This window comes from Chiloscyllium punctatum, chromosome 6, assembly GCF_047496795.1.
Source record: "Chiloscyllium punctatum isolate Juve2018m chromosome 6, sChiPun1.3, whole genome shotgun sequence".
NCBI classification, from domain to species: Eukaryota; Metazoa; Chordata; class Chondrichthyes; order Orectolobiformes; family Hemiscylliidae; genus Chiloscyllium; species Chiloscyllium punctatum.
The window spans coordinates 79,647,217-79,665,678 of NC_092744.1; positions in this window are offsets into that span (position 1 = coordinate 79,647,217).

Below are 18,462 nucleotides of genomic sequence, written 5' to 3' on the forward strand. Positions count from 1 at the left end.
TGCTCCGGGACACACTCCCCTCACACTGCTCCAGGACACACTCCCCTCACACTGCTCCGGGAGACACTCCCCTCACACTGCTCCAGGACACTCTCCCCTCACACTGCTCCAGGACACACTCCCCTCACACTGCTCCGGGACACACTCCCCTCACTCTGCTCCAGGACACACTCCCCTCACACTGCTCCGGGACACACTCCCCTCACACTGCTCCAGGACACACTCCCCTCACACTGCTCCGGGACACACTCCCCTCACACTGCTCCAGGACACACTGCCCTCACACTGCTCCGGGACACACTCCCCTCACACTGCTCCAGGACACTCTCCCCTCACATTCCTCCGGGACACACTCCCCTCACATTGCTCCAGGACACACTCCCCTCACACTGCTCCAGGACACACTCCCCTCACACTGCTCCAGGACTCACTCCCCTCACACTGCTCCGGGACTCACTGCCCTCACATTGCTCCGGGACACACTCCCCTCACACTGCTCCAGGACTCACTCCCCTCACACTGCTCCAGGACACACTCACCTCACACTGCTCCGGGACTCACTCCCCACACACTGCTCCGGGACTCTCTCCCCTCACATTGCTCCAGGACTCACTCCCCTCACACTGCTCCAAGACTCACTCCCCTCACACTGCTCCAGGACACACTCCCCTCACACTGCTCCGGGACTCTCTACCCTCACATTGCTCCAGGACTCACTCCCCTCACACTGCTCCAGGACACACTCCCCTCACACTGCTCCAGGACACACTCCCCTCACACTGCTCCGGGACTCACTCCCCTCACACTGCTCCGGGACTCTCTCCCCTCACTCTGTTCCGGGACTCACTCCCCTCACACTGGTCTGGGACTCACTCCCCTCACACTGCTCCGGGACTCACTCCCCTCACTCTGTTCCGGGACTCACTCTGCTCCGGGACTCACTCCCCTCAACACTGCTCTGGGACACACTCCTCTCACACTGCTCCGGGACACACCCCCCTCACACTGCTCCGGGACACACTCCCCTCCCACTGCTCCGGGACACACCCCCCTCACACTGCTCCAGGACTCTCTCCCCTCACACTGCTCCAGGACACACTCCCCTCCCACTGCTCCGGGACACACTCCCATCACACTGCTCCGGGACACACTCCCCTCACTCTGCTCCAGGACACACTCCCCTCACACTGCTCCAGGACACACTCCCCTCACACTGTTCCGGGACACATTCCCCTCACACTGCTACAGGACACACTCCCCTCACACTGCTCCAGGACACTCTCCCCTCACACTGCTCCAGGACACACTCCCCTCACACTGTTCCGGGACACACTCCCCTCACACTGCTACAGGACACACTCCCCTCACATTGCTCCAGGACACACTCCCCTCACACTGCTCCAGGACACACTCCCCTCACACTGCTCCAGGACACTCTCCCCTCACACTGCTCCAGGACACACTCCCCTCACACTGCTCCAGGACACACTCCCCTCACACTGCTCCAGGACTCACTCCCCTCACACTGCTCCAGGACACTCTCCCCTCACACTGCTCCAGGACACACTCCCCTCACACTGCTCCGGGACACACTCCCCTCACAGTGCTACAGGACACACTCCCCTCACACTGCTCCAGGACACACTCCCCTCACACTGCTCCAGGACACACTCCCCCTCACACTGCTCCAGGACACATTCCCCTCACACTGCTCCAGGACACACTCCCCTCACACTGCTCCAGGACTCATTCCCCTCACACTGCTCCGGGACACACTCCCCTCACACTGCTCCAGGACTCACTCCCCTCACACTGCTCCAGGACACACTCCCCTCACACTGCTCCAGGACACTCTCCCCTCACACTGCTCCAGGACATACTCCCCACACACTGCTCCGGGACACACTCCCCTCACACTGCTCCAGGACACACTCCCCTCACACTGCTCCACGACACACTCCCCTCACACTCTTCTGGACACATTCCCCTCACACTGCTCCAGGACACACTCCCCTCACACTGCTCCAGGACTCATTCCCCTCACACTGCTCCAGGACACACTCCCCTCACACTGCTCCAGGACACACTCCCCTCACACTGCTCCGGGATTCCCTCCCCTCACACTGCTCCGGGATTCACTCCCCTCACACTGCTCCGGGACACACTCCCCTCACACTGCTCCGGGACACACTCCCCTCACACTGCTCCAGGACACACTCCCCTCACACTGCTCCAGGACACACTCCCCTCACACTGCTCCAGGACACACTCCCCTCACACTGCTCCAGGACACACTCCCCTCACACTGCTCCGGGACACACTCCCCTCACACTGTTCCGGGACTCACTCCCCTCACACTGCTCCAGGACTCATTCCCCTCACACTGCTCCAGGACACACTCCCCTCACACTGCTCCAGGACAGACTCCCCTCACACTGCTCCAGGACACACTCCCCCTCACACTGCTCCAGGACACACTCCCCTCACACTGCTCCAGGACACACTCCCCTCACACTGCTCTGGGACACACTCCCCTCACACTGCTCTGGGACACACTCCCCTCACACTGCTCCAGGACACACTCCCCTCACACTGATCTGGGACACACTCCCCTCACACTGCTCCAGGACACACTCCCCTCACACTGCTCTGGGACACACTCCCCTCACACTGCTCCAGGACACACTCCCCTCACACTGCTCCGGGACACACTCCCCTCACACTGCTCCAGGACACACTCCCCTCACACTGCTCCAGGACACACTCCCCTCACACTGCTCCAGGACACACTCCCCTCACACTGCTCCGGGACTCACTCCCCTCACACTGCTCTGGGACACACTCCCCTCACACTGCTCCAGGACACACTCCCCTCACTCTGCTCCGGGACACACTCCCCTCACACTGCTCCAGGACACACTCCCCTCACACTGCTCCAGGACACACTCCCCTCACACTGCTCCAGGACTCACTCCCCTCACACTGCTCTGGGACTCACTCCCCTCACACTGCTCCGGGACACACTCCCCTCACACTGCTCTGGGACTCACTCCCCTCACACTGCTCCAGGACACACTCCCCTCACACTGCTCCAGGACACACTCCCCTCACACTGCTCTGGGACTCACTCCCCTCACACTGCTCTGGGACACACTCCCCTCACACTGCTCCGGGACACACTCCCCTCACACTGCTCCAGGACACACGCCCCTCACACTGCTCCAGGACACACACCCCTCACACTGCTCCAGGACACACTCCCCTCACACTGCTCCGGGACACACTCCCCTCACACTGCTCCAGGACACACTCCCCTCACACTGCTCCAGGACACACTCCCCTCACTCTGCTCCAGGACTCACTCCCCTCACACTGCTCCAGGACACACTCCACTCACTCTGCTCCAGGACACACTCCCCTCACACTGCTCCGGGACACACTCCCCTCACACTGCTCCAGGACACACTCCCCTCACACTGCTCCGGGACTCACTCCCCTCACACTGCTCCAGGACACACTCCCCTCACACTGCTCCAGGACACACTCCCCTCACACTGCTCCAGGACACACTCCCCTCACACTGCTCCAGGACACACTCCCCTCACACTGCTCCAGGACACACTCCCCTCACACTGCTCCAGGACACTCTCCCCTCACACTGCTCCAGGACACACTCCCCTCACACTGCTCCAGGACAGTCTCCCCTCACATTCCTCCGGGACACACTCCCCTCACACTGCTCCAGGACACACTCCCCTCACACTGCTCCAGACACACTCCCCTCACACTGCTCCAGGACACACTCCCCTCACACTGCTCCAGGACACACTCCCCCTCACACTGCTCCAGGACTCACTCCCCTCACACTGCTCCAGGACTCACTCCCCTCACACTGCTCCAGGACTCACTCCCCTCACACTGCTCCAGGACTCACTCCCCTCACACTGCTCCGGGACTCACTGCCCTCACATTGCTCCGGGACACACTCCCCTCACACTGCTCCAGGACTCACTCCCCTCACACTGCTCCAGGACACACTCACCTCACACTGCTCCGGGACTCACTCCCCTCACACTGCTCCGGGACTCTCTCCCCTCACATTGCTCCAGGACTCACTCCCCTCACACTGCTCCAGGACACACTCCCCTCACACTGCTCCAGGACACACTCCGCTCACACTGCTCCGGGACTCATTCCCCTCACTCTGTTCCGGGACTCACTCCCCTCACACTGCTCCGGGACTCTCTCCCCTCACTCTGTTCCGGTACTCACTCCCCTCACACTGGTCTGGGACTCACTCCCCTCACACTGCTCCGGGACTCACTCCCCTCACTCTGTTCCGGGACTCACTCTGCTCCGGGACTCACTCCCCTCAACACTGCTCTGGGACACACTCCTCTCACAATGCTCCGGGACACACTCCCCTCACACTGCTCCGGGACACACTCCCCTCACACTGCTCCAGGACACACTCCCCTCACACTGCTCCAGGACACACTCCCCTCACACTGCTCCAGGACACACTCCCCTCACACTGCTCCAGGACACACTCCCCTCACTCTGCTCCGGGACACACTCCCCTCACACTGCTCCGGGACACACTCCCCTCAACACTGCTCTGGGACTCATTCCCCTCACATTGCTCCGGGACTCACTGCCCTCACACTGTTCCGGGACTCACTCTGCTCCGGGACACACTCCCCTCAACAATGCTCCGGGACACACTCCCCTTACACTGCTCTGGCAAACACTCCCCTCACAATGCTCCAGGACTCACTGCCCTCACACTGCTCTGGGACTCCCTCCCCTCACGCTGCTCCGGGAATCACTCCCCTCACTCTGCTCTGGGAAACACTCCCCTCACGCTGCTCCGGGACTCACACCCCTCACACTGATCCGGGACTCACTCCCCTCACACTGCTCCGGGACACACTCCCCTCATGCTACTCTGGAACACACTCCCCTCACACTGCTCCAGGACACACTCCCCTCACACTGCTCCAGGACACACTCCCCTCACACTGCTCCGGGACACACTCCCCTCACACTGCTACAGGACACACTCCCCTCACACTGCTCCAGGACACACTCCCCTCACACTGTTCTGGACACATTCCCCTCACACTGCTCCAGGACACACTCCCCTCACACTGCTCCAGGACACTCTCCCCTCACACTGCTCCAGGACACACTCCCCTCACACTGCTCCAGGACACACTCCCCTCACACTGCTCCAGGACACTCTCCCCTCACACTGCTCCAGGACACACTCCCCTCACACTGCTCCGGGACACACTCCCCTCACACTGCTACAGGACACACTCCCCTCACACTGTTCTGGACACATTCCCCTCACACTGCTCCAGGACACACTCCCCTCACACTGCTCCAGGACTCATTCCCCTCACACTGCTCCAGGACACACTCCCCCTCACACTGCTCCGGGACACACTCCCCTCACACTGCTCCGGGATTCACTCCCCTCACACTGCTCCGGGATTCACTCCCCTCACACTGCTCCGGGACACACTCCCCTCACACTGCTCCGGGACACACTCCCCTCACACTGCTCTGGGACACACTCCCCTCACACTGCTCCGGGACTCACTCCCCTCACACTGCTCCGGGACACACTCCCCTCACACTGCTCCAGGACACACTCCCCTCACACTGCTCCAGGACACACTCCCCTCACACTGCTCCAGGACACTCTCCCCTCACACTGCTCCAGGACACACTCCCCTCACACTGCTCCGGGACACACTCCCCTCACACTGCTACAGGACACACTCCCCTCACACTGCTCCAGGACACACTCCCCTCACACTGTTCTGGACACATTTCCCTCACACTGCTCCAGCACACACTCCCCTCACACTGCTCCAGGACTCATTCCCCTCACACTGCTCCATGACACATTCCCCCTCACACTGCTCCGGGATTCACTCCCCTCACACTGCTCCGGGACTCACTCCCCTCACACTGCTCCGGGACACACTCCCTTCACACTGCTCCGGGACACACTCCCCTCACACTGCTCCGGGACACACTCCCCTCACACTGCTCCAGGACTCACTCCCCTCACACTGCTCCGGGACACACTCCCCTCACACTGCTTCAGGACACACTTCCCTCACACTGCTCCAGGACACACTCCCCTCACACTGCTCCAGGACACACTCCCCTCACACTGCTCCAGGACACACTCCCCTCACACTGCTCCAGGACACACTCCCCTCACACTGCTCCAGGACACACTCCCCTCACACTGTTCCAGGACACACTCCCCTCACACTGCTCCGGGACACACTCCCCTCACACTGCTCCAGGACACACTCCCCTCACACTGCTCCAGGACACACTCCGCTCACACTGCTCTGGGACACACTCCCCTCACACTGCTCCAGGACACACTCCCCTCACACTGCTCCAGGACACACTCCCCTCACACTGCTCCAGGACAATCTCCCCTCACACTGCTCCGGGACACACTCCCCTCACACTGCTCCAGGACAATCTCCCCTCACACTGCTCCGGGACACACTCCCCTCACACTGCTCCGGGACACACTCCCCTCACACTGCTCCGGGACACACTCCCCTCACACTGCTCCAGGACACAATCCCCTCACACTGCTCCGGGACACACTGCCCTCACACTGGTCCAGGACACACTCCCCTCACACTGCTCCGGGACACACTGCCCTCACACTGGTCCAGGACACACTCCCCTCACACTGCTCCAGGACTCACTCCCCTCACACTGCTCCAGGACTCATTCCCCTCACACTGCTCCAGGACACACTCCCCTCACACTGCTCCAGGACACACTCCCCTCACACTGCTCCAGGACACACTCCCCTCACACTGCTCCAGGACACACTCCCCTCACACTGCTCCAGGACACTCTCCCCTCACACTGCTCCAGGACACACTCCCCTCACACTGCTCCAGGACACACTCCCCCTCACACTGCTCCAGGACACACTCCCCTCACACTGCTCCAGGACACACTCCCCTCATACAGCTCAGGGACACACTCCCCTCACACTGCTCCAGGACACACTCCCCTCACACTGCTCTGGGACACACTCCCCTCACACTGCTCCAGGACAGACTCCCCTCACACTGCTCCGGGACACACTCCCCTCACACTGCTCTGGGACACACTCCCCTCACACTGCTCTGGGACACACTCCCCTCACACTGCTCCGGGACACACTCCCCTCACACTGCTCCAGGACACACTCCCCTCACACTGCTCCAGGACACACTCCCCTCACACTGCTCCGGGACTCACTCCCCTCACACTGCTCTGGGACACACTCCCCTCACACTGCTCCAGGACACACTCCCCTCACACTGCTCCGGGACACACTCCCCTCACACTGATCTAGGACACACTCCCCTCACACTGCTCCAGGACACACTCCCCTCACACTGCTGTGGGACACACTCCCCTCACTCTTCTCCAGGACACTCCCCTCACACTGCTCTGGGACACACACCCCTCACACTGCTCCAGGACACACTCCCCTCACACTGCTCCGGGACACACTCCCCTCACACTGCTCCAGGACACACTCCCCTCACACTGCTCCAGGACACACTCCCCTAACACTGCTCCAGGACACACTCCCCTCACACTGCTCCAGGACACACTCCCCTCACACTGTTCTGGACACATTCCCCTCACACTGCTCCAGGACACACTCCCCTCACACTGCTCCAGGACTCATTCCCCTCACACTGCTCTGGGACACACTCCCCTCACACTGCTCCAGGACACACTCCCCTCACACTGCTCCGGGACACACTCCCCTCACACTGCTCCAGGACACACTCCCCTCACACTGCTCTGGGACACACTCCCCTCACACTGCTCAGGGACACACTCCCCTCACACTGCTCCAGGACACACTCCCCTCACACTGCTCTGGGACACACTCCCCTCACACTGCTCCAGGACAGACTCCCCTCACACTGCTCTGGGACACACTCCCCTCACACTGCTCCGGGACACACTCCCCTCACACTGCTCCGGGACACACTCCCCTCACACTGCTCCAGGACACACTCCCCTCACACTGCTCCAGGACACACTCCCCTCACACTGCTCCAGGACACACTCCCCTCACACTGCTCCGGGACTCACTCCCCTCACACTGCTCTGGGACACACTCCCCTCACACTGCTACAGGACACACTCCCCTCACACTGCTCCAGGACACACTCCCCTCACACAGTTCTGGACACATTTCCCTCACACTGCTCCAGCACACACTCCCCTCACACTGCTCCAGGACTCATTCCACTCACACTGCTCCAGGACACACTCCCCCTCACACTGCTCCGGGACACACTCCCCTCACACTGCTCCGGGACACACTCCCCTCACACTGCTCCGGGATTCACTCCCCTCACACTGCTCCGGGATTCACTCCCCTCACACTGCTCCGGGACACACTCCCCTCACACTGCTCCGGGACACACTCCCCTCACACTGCTCTGTGACACACTCCCCTCACACTGCTCCAGGACTCACTCCCCTCACACTGCTCCGGGACACACTCCCCTCACACTGCTCCAGGACACACTTCCCTCACACTGCTCCAGGACACACTCCCCTCACACTGCTCCAGGACACACTCCCCTCACACTGCTCCAGGACACACTCCCCTCACACTGCTCCAGGACACACTCCCCTCACACTGCTCCAGGACACACTCCCCTCACACTGCTCCAGGACACACTCCCCTCACACTGTTCCAGGACACACTCCCCTCACACTGCTCCGGGACACACTCCCCTCACACTGCTCCAGGACACACTCCCCTCACACTGCTCCAGGACACACTCCGCTCACACTGCTCTGGGACACACTCCCCTCACACTGCTCCAGGACACACTCCCCTCACACTGCTCCAGGACACTCTCCCCTCACAGTGCTCCGGGACACACTCCCCTCACACTGCTCCGGGACACACACCCCTCACACTGCTCCGGGACACACTCCCCTCACACTGCTCCAGGACACACTCCCCTCACACTGCTCCGGGACACACTGCCCTCACACTGGTCCAGGACACACTCCCCTCACATTGCTCCGGGACACACTCCCCTCACACTGCTCCAGGACTCACTCCCCTCACACTGCTCCAGGACTCATTCCCCTCACACTGCTCCAGGACACACTCCCCTCACACTGCTCCAGGACACACTCCCCTCACACTGCTCCAGGACACACTCCCCTCACACTGCTCCAGGACACACTCCCCTCACACTGCTCCAGGACACTCTCCCCTCACACTGCTCCAGGACACACTCCCCTCACACTGCTCGGTAAAACTCTCCCCTCACACTGCTACAGGACACACTCCCCTCACACTGCTCCAGGACACACTCCCCTCACACTGTTCTGGACACATTCCCCTCACACTGCTCCAGGACACACTCCCCTCACACTGCTCCAGGACACACTCCCCCTCACACTGCTCCAGGACACACTCCCCTCACACTGCTCCAGGACACACTCCCCTCACACTGCTCAGGGACACACTCCCCTCACACTGCTCCAGGACACACTCCCCTCACACTGCTCTGGGACACACTCCCCTCACACTGCTCCAGGACACACTCCCCTCACACTGCTCTGGGACACACTCCCCTCACACTGCTCCGGGACACACTCCCCTCACACTGCTCCGGGACACACTCCCCTCACACTGCTCCAGGACACACTCCCCTCACACTGCTCCAGGACACACTCCCCTCACACTGCTCCAGGACACACTCCCCTCACACTGCTCCGGGACTCACTCCCCTCACACTGCTCTGGGACACACTCCCCTCACACTGCTCCAGGACACACACCCCTCACACTGCTCCGGGACACACTCCCCTCACACTGATCTAGGACACACTCCCCTCACACTGCTCCAGGACACACTCCACTCACACTGCTGTGGGACACACTCCCCTCACTCTGCTCCAGGACACTCCCCTCACACTGCTCTGGGACACACACCCCTCACACTGCTCCAGGACACACTCCCCTCACACTGCTCCGGGACACACTCCCCTCACACTGCTCCAGGACACACTCCCCTCACACTGCTCCAGGACACACTCCCCTAACACTGCTCCAGGACACACTCCCCTCACACTGCTCCAGGACACACTCCCCTCACACTGTTCTGGACACATTCCCCTCACACTGCTCCAGGACACACTCCCCTCACACTGCTCCAGGACTCATTCCCCTCACACTGCTCTGGGACACACTCCCCTCACACTGCTCCAGGACACACTCCCCTCACACTGCTCTGGGACACACTCCCCTCACACTGCTCCAGGACACACTCCCCTCACACTGCTCTGGGACACACTCCCCTCACACTGCTCAGGGAAACACTCCCCTCACACTGCTCCAGGACACACTCCCCTCACACTGCTCTGGGACACACTCCCCTCACACTGCTCCAGGACAGACTCCCCTCACACTGCTCTGGGACACACTCCCCTCACACTGCTCCGGGACACACTCCCCTCACACTGCTCCGGGACACACTCCCCTCACACTGCTCCAGGACACACTCCCCTCACACTGCTCCAGGACACACTCCCCTCACACTGTTCCAGGACACACTCCCCTCACACTGCTCCAGGACACACTCCCCTCACACTGCTCCGGGACTCACTCCCCTCACACTGCTCTGGGACACACTCCCCTCACACTGCTCCAGGACACACTCCCCTCACACTGCTCCGGGACACACTCCCCTCACACTGATCTAGGACACACTCCCCTCACACTGCTCCAGGACACACTCCCCTCACACTGCTGTGGGACACACTCCCCTCACTCTGCTCCAGGACACTCCCCTCACACTGCTCTGGGACACACTCCCCTCACACTGCTCCAGGACACACTCCCCTCACACTGCTCCGGGACACACTCCCCTCACACTGCTCCAGGACACACTCCCCTCACACTGCTCCAGGACACACTCCCCTAACACTGCTCCAGGACACACTCCCCTCACACTGCTCCAGGACACACTCCCCTCACACTGTTCTGGACACATTCCCCTCACACTGCTCCAGGACACACTCCCCTCACACTGCTCCAGGACTCATTCCCCTCACACTGCTCTGGGACACACTCCCCTCACACTGCTCCGGGACACACTCCCCTCACACTGCTCCGGGACACACTCCCCTCACACTGCTCCAGGACACACTCCCCTCACACTGCTCCAGGACACACTCCCCTAACACTGCTCCAGGACACACTCCCCTCACACTGTTCTGGACACATTCCCCTCACACTGCTCCAGGACACACTCCCCTCACACTGCTCCAGGACTCATTCCCCTCACACTGCTCTGGGACACACTCCCCTCACACTGCTCCGGTACTCACTCCCCTCACACTGGTCTGGGACTCACTCCCCTCACACTGCTCCGGGACTCACTCCCCTCACTCTGTTCCGGGACTCACTCTGCTCCGGGACTCACTCCCCTCAACACTGCTCTGGGACACACTCCTCTCACACTGCTCCGGGACACACTCCCCTCACACTGCTCCGGGACACACTCCCCTCACACTGCTCCAGGACACACTCCCCTCACACTGCTCCAGGACACACTCCCCTCACACTGCTCCAGGACACACTCCCCTCACACTGCTCCAGGACACACTCCCCTCACTCTGCTCCGGGACACACTCCCCTCACACTGCTCCGGGACACACTCCCCTCAACACTGCTCTGGGACTCATTCCCCTCACATTGCTCCGGGACTCACTGCCCTCACACTGTTCCGGGACTCACTCTGCTCCGGGACACACTCCCCTCAACAATGCTCCGGGACACACTCCCCTTACACTGCTCTGGCAAACACTCCCCTCACAATGCTCCAGGACTCACTGCCCTCACACTGCTCTGGGACTCACTCCCCTCACGCTGCTCCGGGAATCACTCCCCTCACTCTGCTCTGGGAAACACTCCCCTCACGCTGCTCCGGGACTCACTCCCCTCACACTGCTCCGGGACTCACTCCCCTCACACTGCTCCGGGACACACTCCCCTCATGCTACTCTGGAACACACTCCCCTCACACTGCTCCAGAACACACTCCACTCACACTGCTCCAGGACACACTCCCCTCACACTGCTCCAGGACACACTCCCCTCACACTGCTCCGGGACACACTCCCCTCACACTGCTACAGGACACACTCCCCTCACACTGCTCCAGGACACACTCCCCTCACACTGTTCTGGACACATTCCCCTCACACTGCTCCAGGACACACTCCCCTCACACTGCTCCAGGACACACTCCCCTCACACTGCTCCAGGACACTCTCCCCTCACACTGCTCCAGGACACACTCCCCTCACACTGCTCCAGGACACTCTCCCCTCACACTGCTCCAGGACACACTCACCTCACACTGCTCCAGGACACACTCCCCTCACACTGCTCCAGGACACTCTCCCCTCACACTGCTCCAGGACACACTCCCCTCACACTGCTCCGGGACACACTCCCCTCACACTGCTACAGGACACACTCCCCTCACACTGCTCCAGGACACACTCCCCTCACACTGTTCTGGACACATTCCCCTCACACTGCTCCAGGACACACTCCCCTCACACTGCTCCAGGACTCATTCCCCTCACACTGCTCCAGGACACACTCCCCTCACACTGCTCCAGGACTCACTCCCCTCACACTGCTCCAGGACACACTCCCCTCACACTGCTCCAGGACACACTCCCCTCACACTGCTCCAGGACACACTCCCCTCACACTGCTCCAGGACACTCTCCCCTCACACTGCTCCAGGACACACTCCCCTCACACTGCTCCGGGACACACTCCCCTCACACTGCTACAGGACACACTCCCCTCACACTGCTCCACGACACACTCCCCTCACACTCTTCTGGACACATTCCCCTCACACTGCTCCAGGACACACTCCCCTCACACTGCTCCAGGACTCATTCCCCTCACACTGCTCCAGGACACACTCCCCTCACACTGCTCCAGGACACACTCCCCTCACTCTGCTCCGGGACACACTCCCCTCACTCTGCTCCGGGACACACTCCCCTCAACACTGCTCTGGGACTCATTCCCCTCACATTGCTCCGGGACTCACTGCCCTCACACTGTTCCGGGACTCACTCTGCTCCGGGACACACTCCCCTCAACACTGCTCCGGGACACACTCCCCTTACACTGCTCTGGCAAACACTCCCCTCACAATGCTCCAGGACTCACTGCCCTCACACTGCTCTGGGACTTACTCCCCTCACGCTGCTCCGGGACACACTCCCCTCACTCTGCTCTGGGAAACACTCCCCTCACGCTGCTCCGGGACTCACTCCCCTCACACTGCTCCGGGACTCACTCCCCTCACACTGCTCCGGGACACACTCCCCTCATGCTACTCTGGAACACACTCCCCTCACACTGCTCCAGAACACACTCCCCTCATGCTACTCTGGAACACACTCCCCTCACACTGCTCCAGAACACACTCCCCTCACACTGCTCCAGGACTCACTCCCCTCATGCTACTCTGGAACACACTCCCCTCACACTGCTCCAGAACACACTCCCCTCACACTGCTCCAGGACACACTCCCCTCACACTGCTCCAGAACACACTCCCCTCATGCTACTCTGGAACACACTCCCCTCACACTGCTCCTGAACACACTCCCCTCACACTGCTCCAGGGCTCAATCCCCTCACTCTGCTCTTGGACACACTCCCCTCACACTGCTCCAGGACTCACTCCCCTCACACTGCTCCAGGACTCATTCCCCTCACGCTGCTCCGGGACTCACTCCCCTCACACTGCTCCGGGACTCACTCCCCTCACTCTGCTCCGGGACTCACTCCCCTCATGCTACTCTGGAACACACTCCCCTCACACTGCTCCAGAACACACTCCCCTCACACTGCTCCAGGACTCACTCCCCTCATGCTACTCTGGAACACACTCCCCTCACACTGCTCCAGAACACACTCCCCACACACTGCTCCGGGGCTCAATCCCCTCACTCTGCTCCGGGACACACTCCCCTCACAGTGCTCCGGGGGTCACTCCTCTCACACTGCTCTGGGACACACTCCCTTCACACTGCTCCGGGACACACTCCCCTCACACTGCTCCGGGACACGCTCCCTTCACTCTGCTCCGGGACAGACTCCCCTCAGTGGCCATACCACCAATGCTTCATCCAGAGGCTCACTGACGATGTTACCTACTCATAGAGTCATAGAGATGTACAGCATGGAAACAGACCCTTCGGTCCAACCCGTCCATGCCGACCAGGTATCTGAACCCAATCAAGTCCCACCTGCCAGCACCCAGCACATATCCCTCCAAACCCTTCCTATTCATATACCCATCCAGATGCCTTTTAAATGTTGCAATTGTACCAGCATCTACCACTTCGTGTAGTATGGTGACGAAACATCTGAAAATGAACCTTCCAGCTCAACAAGCAAACCTAAACCTCTTTAGTATTGGGCGACGAGTGAAAATCGGCAATGGAGTAGGTTGTGATGAACAGAAAACCGGCCCAACTTGTAATTAAAGAGTTAAAAGTGAAACATAAATACGCAAGAGGAAAGGAGTTATCTGTAACAAAGGCAGGAACCACTCAGCAGTTCAGCTAGCAGCTGCAGAGATAGGAGTGAATGGCTTTTCATCAAATTTGAATGAAATTGAACTTCTCCTTCTGGGATTCTGATGATATTGTTCTTGCAACTCCGAGGAGATGGATTATTGTGGGGGGTCTTCTGCTGGTCCACGGCAAATTAATTTTTGTTTCCACCAGGGGTGCCCCTTACTTTTCAACATCTTAGTGCAACTTTCATTCTTTAGTCTGGTTGTGGAATAACCATTGTAATGGTGGAATTCCCCTCTCAAAGTAATGAAGGAACTCAGAATTAAGTGGGCACGTACACTTTACTTGCAATAACTGCGTGCACAACAAAGCTCAACACCAAAGTGCGGCTGACTTGCTGTCATCCAATTTTATTTGTCAAATTTAGGATCTATCCCAAGGTCACCTTGGTTTGCATTTTCTCTCCAGTGAGATCAGCCGTTTCAACCACAGTTGAGGGTGGTACCAAGAAATTAGGGTGATTATTTTATAAGAAAAGATTGGGCAGACTTGTTCTCTCTTCACTGGAGTCAAGAAGAATGTGAGGTTATCTTATTGAGATATTAAGAGCTGAGATGACATTTCAGTCAAACAAGGCTATGTGCTTCAAAATGGAATTAGCATCGTTGGTTGGGTGGTCTGTGACCAGTGTTTTTGATGGGTTTAAAGCATTCTTCTGTGCTGTAAACCTCTATGACTCTATCACAGGGTGGGTACTGAAAGATGTTTCCACTTTTACACAGTTTTTAAACACAGTTTAGAAATCTGGGGTCACCCACAAAGATTGAAATGCAGAGGATTTAAGGCAAAGGTAGATTGACGAACAAAGGAGTCAAAAGGTATTGAGGACAGGCAGGAAAGTGGAGTTATGTCTGAAATCAGATCAGCCATGATCTTATTGATTGACCTCCTGTTATTCCTAATTTATCATTTTGAATGCCATCAACATAGGCTTCAGTCATACACAGCACACCTTCTCCATTTTACTTTGGGTCACTACAATGTTGGCCGATCTCCAACTCCCTGTCAGCCCCCCACTCCTAACCTAATCCCGCTGTATTTAAATCACTTACCACAGCATATTTCCACCTGGTCTCAAATCTCCTTCCTCTGCTTCTTCCTGGTAGTCCCACTCCATCACATTTCTCTCCACAACAGATGGTCATACCCTTTTCAGCTGGTTTCTTTGATGCTCTCACAATCTTCACTGAGACCGTGATGCCCTGATCCCTGGTTTTGTCTTTTCTTGTCACTTAGAATCATAGGGTCATACAGGCATGAAAACAGCCCCTTTGATCCAACTCCTCTGTGCCAGCCAAGTCTCCCAAACTACACAGGTCCCATTTGCCTGTTTTGGGGCCATATCACTCTAAACCTTTCCTATGCGTGTAACGTTCTAAATGTCTTTTAAATGTTGTAACTGTGTCCGCATTTATCACTTCCCATAGCAGTTCATTCTACATAAGAACCACCCTCTGTGTGAAAAAGTTGCCCCTTCACTTTATCTATGTCCCTTATGATTTTATAAACCTCGATAGCGTCGCCCCTCAACCTCCTATACTCCAAAGAACAAAGTCCCAGCTGACCCAGCCTCTTATCACTCAAATCCCCCAGTCCCAGTAACATCCTTATAAATTTTTTCTACACCCTCACCAATTTATTCATATACTTCTCACATTCATCTCAGTATCTGCATCTCATTTGTATCCAGCCATAGTCACATATTGTCCAAGTTTCATCCATATCCCTATATCCTTTGCTCTCTTTATCCTTAAGAACCATATCTGACTTCTTCTTAAAAACATTCAATGTTCTGGCCTCAGCTGCTTTCTGTGATCGAGAATTCTACAGGCTCTCCATTTTCTGGGTGAAGACATTTCTCTTGGCGGACTAACCTGTATCCTTAAAATGTGACTCCTGGTTCTGGACTCCTCAGTTATCGGGAACATCCCGTATCTAACTCTGTCTAGTCCTGTTAGAATTCTATAGGTTTCTGTGAGATTTATGAGGTTCTATGAAAAGGCCTTCTGAAAAAAGATGGCTTATCTTCAGATGGCTTATCTTCAGATGGTTTATCTTCTTATGGATGACTTTTCTAAATGTGGACTTGGGAAGAAAACTATCACTTCAACTATACACTGAGAAAATTGGTCCAAGGTGTAACCTTAATCCTAACACATAGAATTCCTGGACAAATTACTCAGATGAATCTCAATCCAAACATTCTCCAAGCAGATCAGCTACGATCTTATCACATGGTGGAGCAGGCCTACTCTGCTTCGGATTTGTATGTTTGCGTAAAATGGTGAAGGATGCTGGAAATGTTAATCAGTAATGTTACATAAAATAAAACTTGAAAAATGAGACGAATTGAAACATTGGTAAATGTAAAATGATACGAGGAAGTACTTCATCATAGAATGAGTCATCAACACTTGATTCACTTTCAGCTCAAGCAAAATAGTAAAAACGTTGATGGATGTACAGTTACAATGTTGAAAATACATTCAGCCTCGTATATGAATAGGAAAGGTTTGGATGGGCGCGGTCGAATGCATGCAAGTGGATTACTTTAGTATGGGAAACTTGGTGACCATTGACAAGTGGATCAAAGGGTCGGTTTCTGTGTTGCATGACTCTGTGACACTAAGTGTCAAAGCTGGTGTCATAACTGTCTTTTAGACTATTCTGTTCGTTTTCAGCAGTACCTTTTCTACCACTGCATTCTAAACACAGCTAGGAACTAGAGGTATTGTTGTGCTTTCTTGACCACAGCACTAACGTGGATGGATGGACCAGGATGGATTGTTGGAAGTCCTACATAATTCATAGTATGGAAGTATAACCATTTACCCCTCTAAATAACCCAACACATAGGTGCATAAACACAACTGGTAAAGGGAAACAAGAAAATTGATTTCTCTGCAGAGACTCACTTTGGGAAAAAGAAAACTTTTGTTAATTCTTGAAGTTAACAATGATAAGGTGTGGAAAGTTCAGATGACATTCATCAGACAATCGGGCACGTCAACAAGAGACTGTTCATGTACAATTGTCTCTGGGGTGTTTGCAGATGTTTCAGGAAATATCAAGACAAACTCTTTCAGGCAGTTCTCATAAGTTAGTGAGTTCCAGTACCACAGTGGATGCACAATTTTGTTTTCCAGAAATGGGAGAGATGATCTGGGAAGCTTGTTTCCTTCAGCAAGTGGAAGGACCAATATCAAATCCAAAACACTGTGATATCAGAAACTAACTCCCTGGCGATGATAAAACTCAGATAGGTGCCCCTCCACCAAACAAGTCCAGCAATTAGCTGAAACCATGAGGTTTCTAAGAAATGCCTGGTTTTAAAAACATGTCCCAATGCCCAAAGTGAATTTTTAAGAAAAACACAGTTCAGGCACACACTGAAGTTGAAATATACCCATTTTTCCACAAGACTTAAAAATGTCTGCCCATAAAAACTATGAAGCATTCATAAGACTTCAGTAAGGTGTTCGACAAGGTTCCCCATAGGAGACAGGTTAGCAAGGTTAGATCTCATGGAGTACGGGGAGAACTAGCCATTTGGATACAGAACTGGCTCAAAGGTAGAAGACAGAGGGTGGTGGTGGAGGGTTGTTTATCAGACTGGAGGCCTGTGACCAGTGGAGTGCAACAAGGATTGGTGTTGGGTCCACTACTTTTCATCATTTATATAAATGATTTGGATGTGAGCATAAGAGGTACAGTTAGTAAGTTTGCAGTTGACACCAAAATTGGA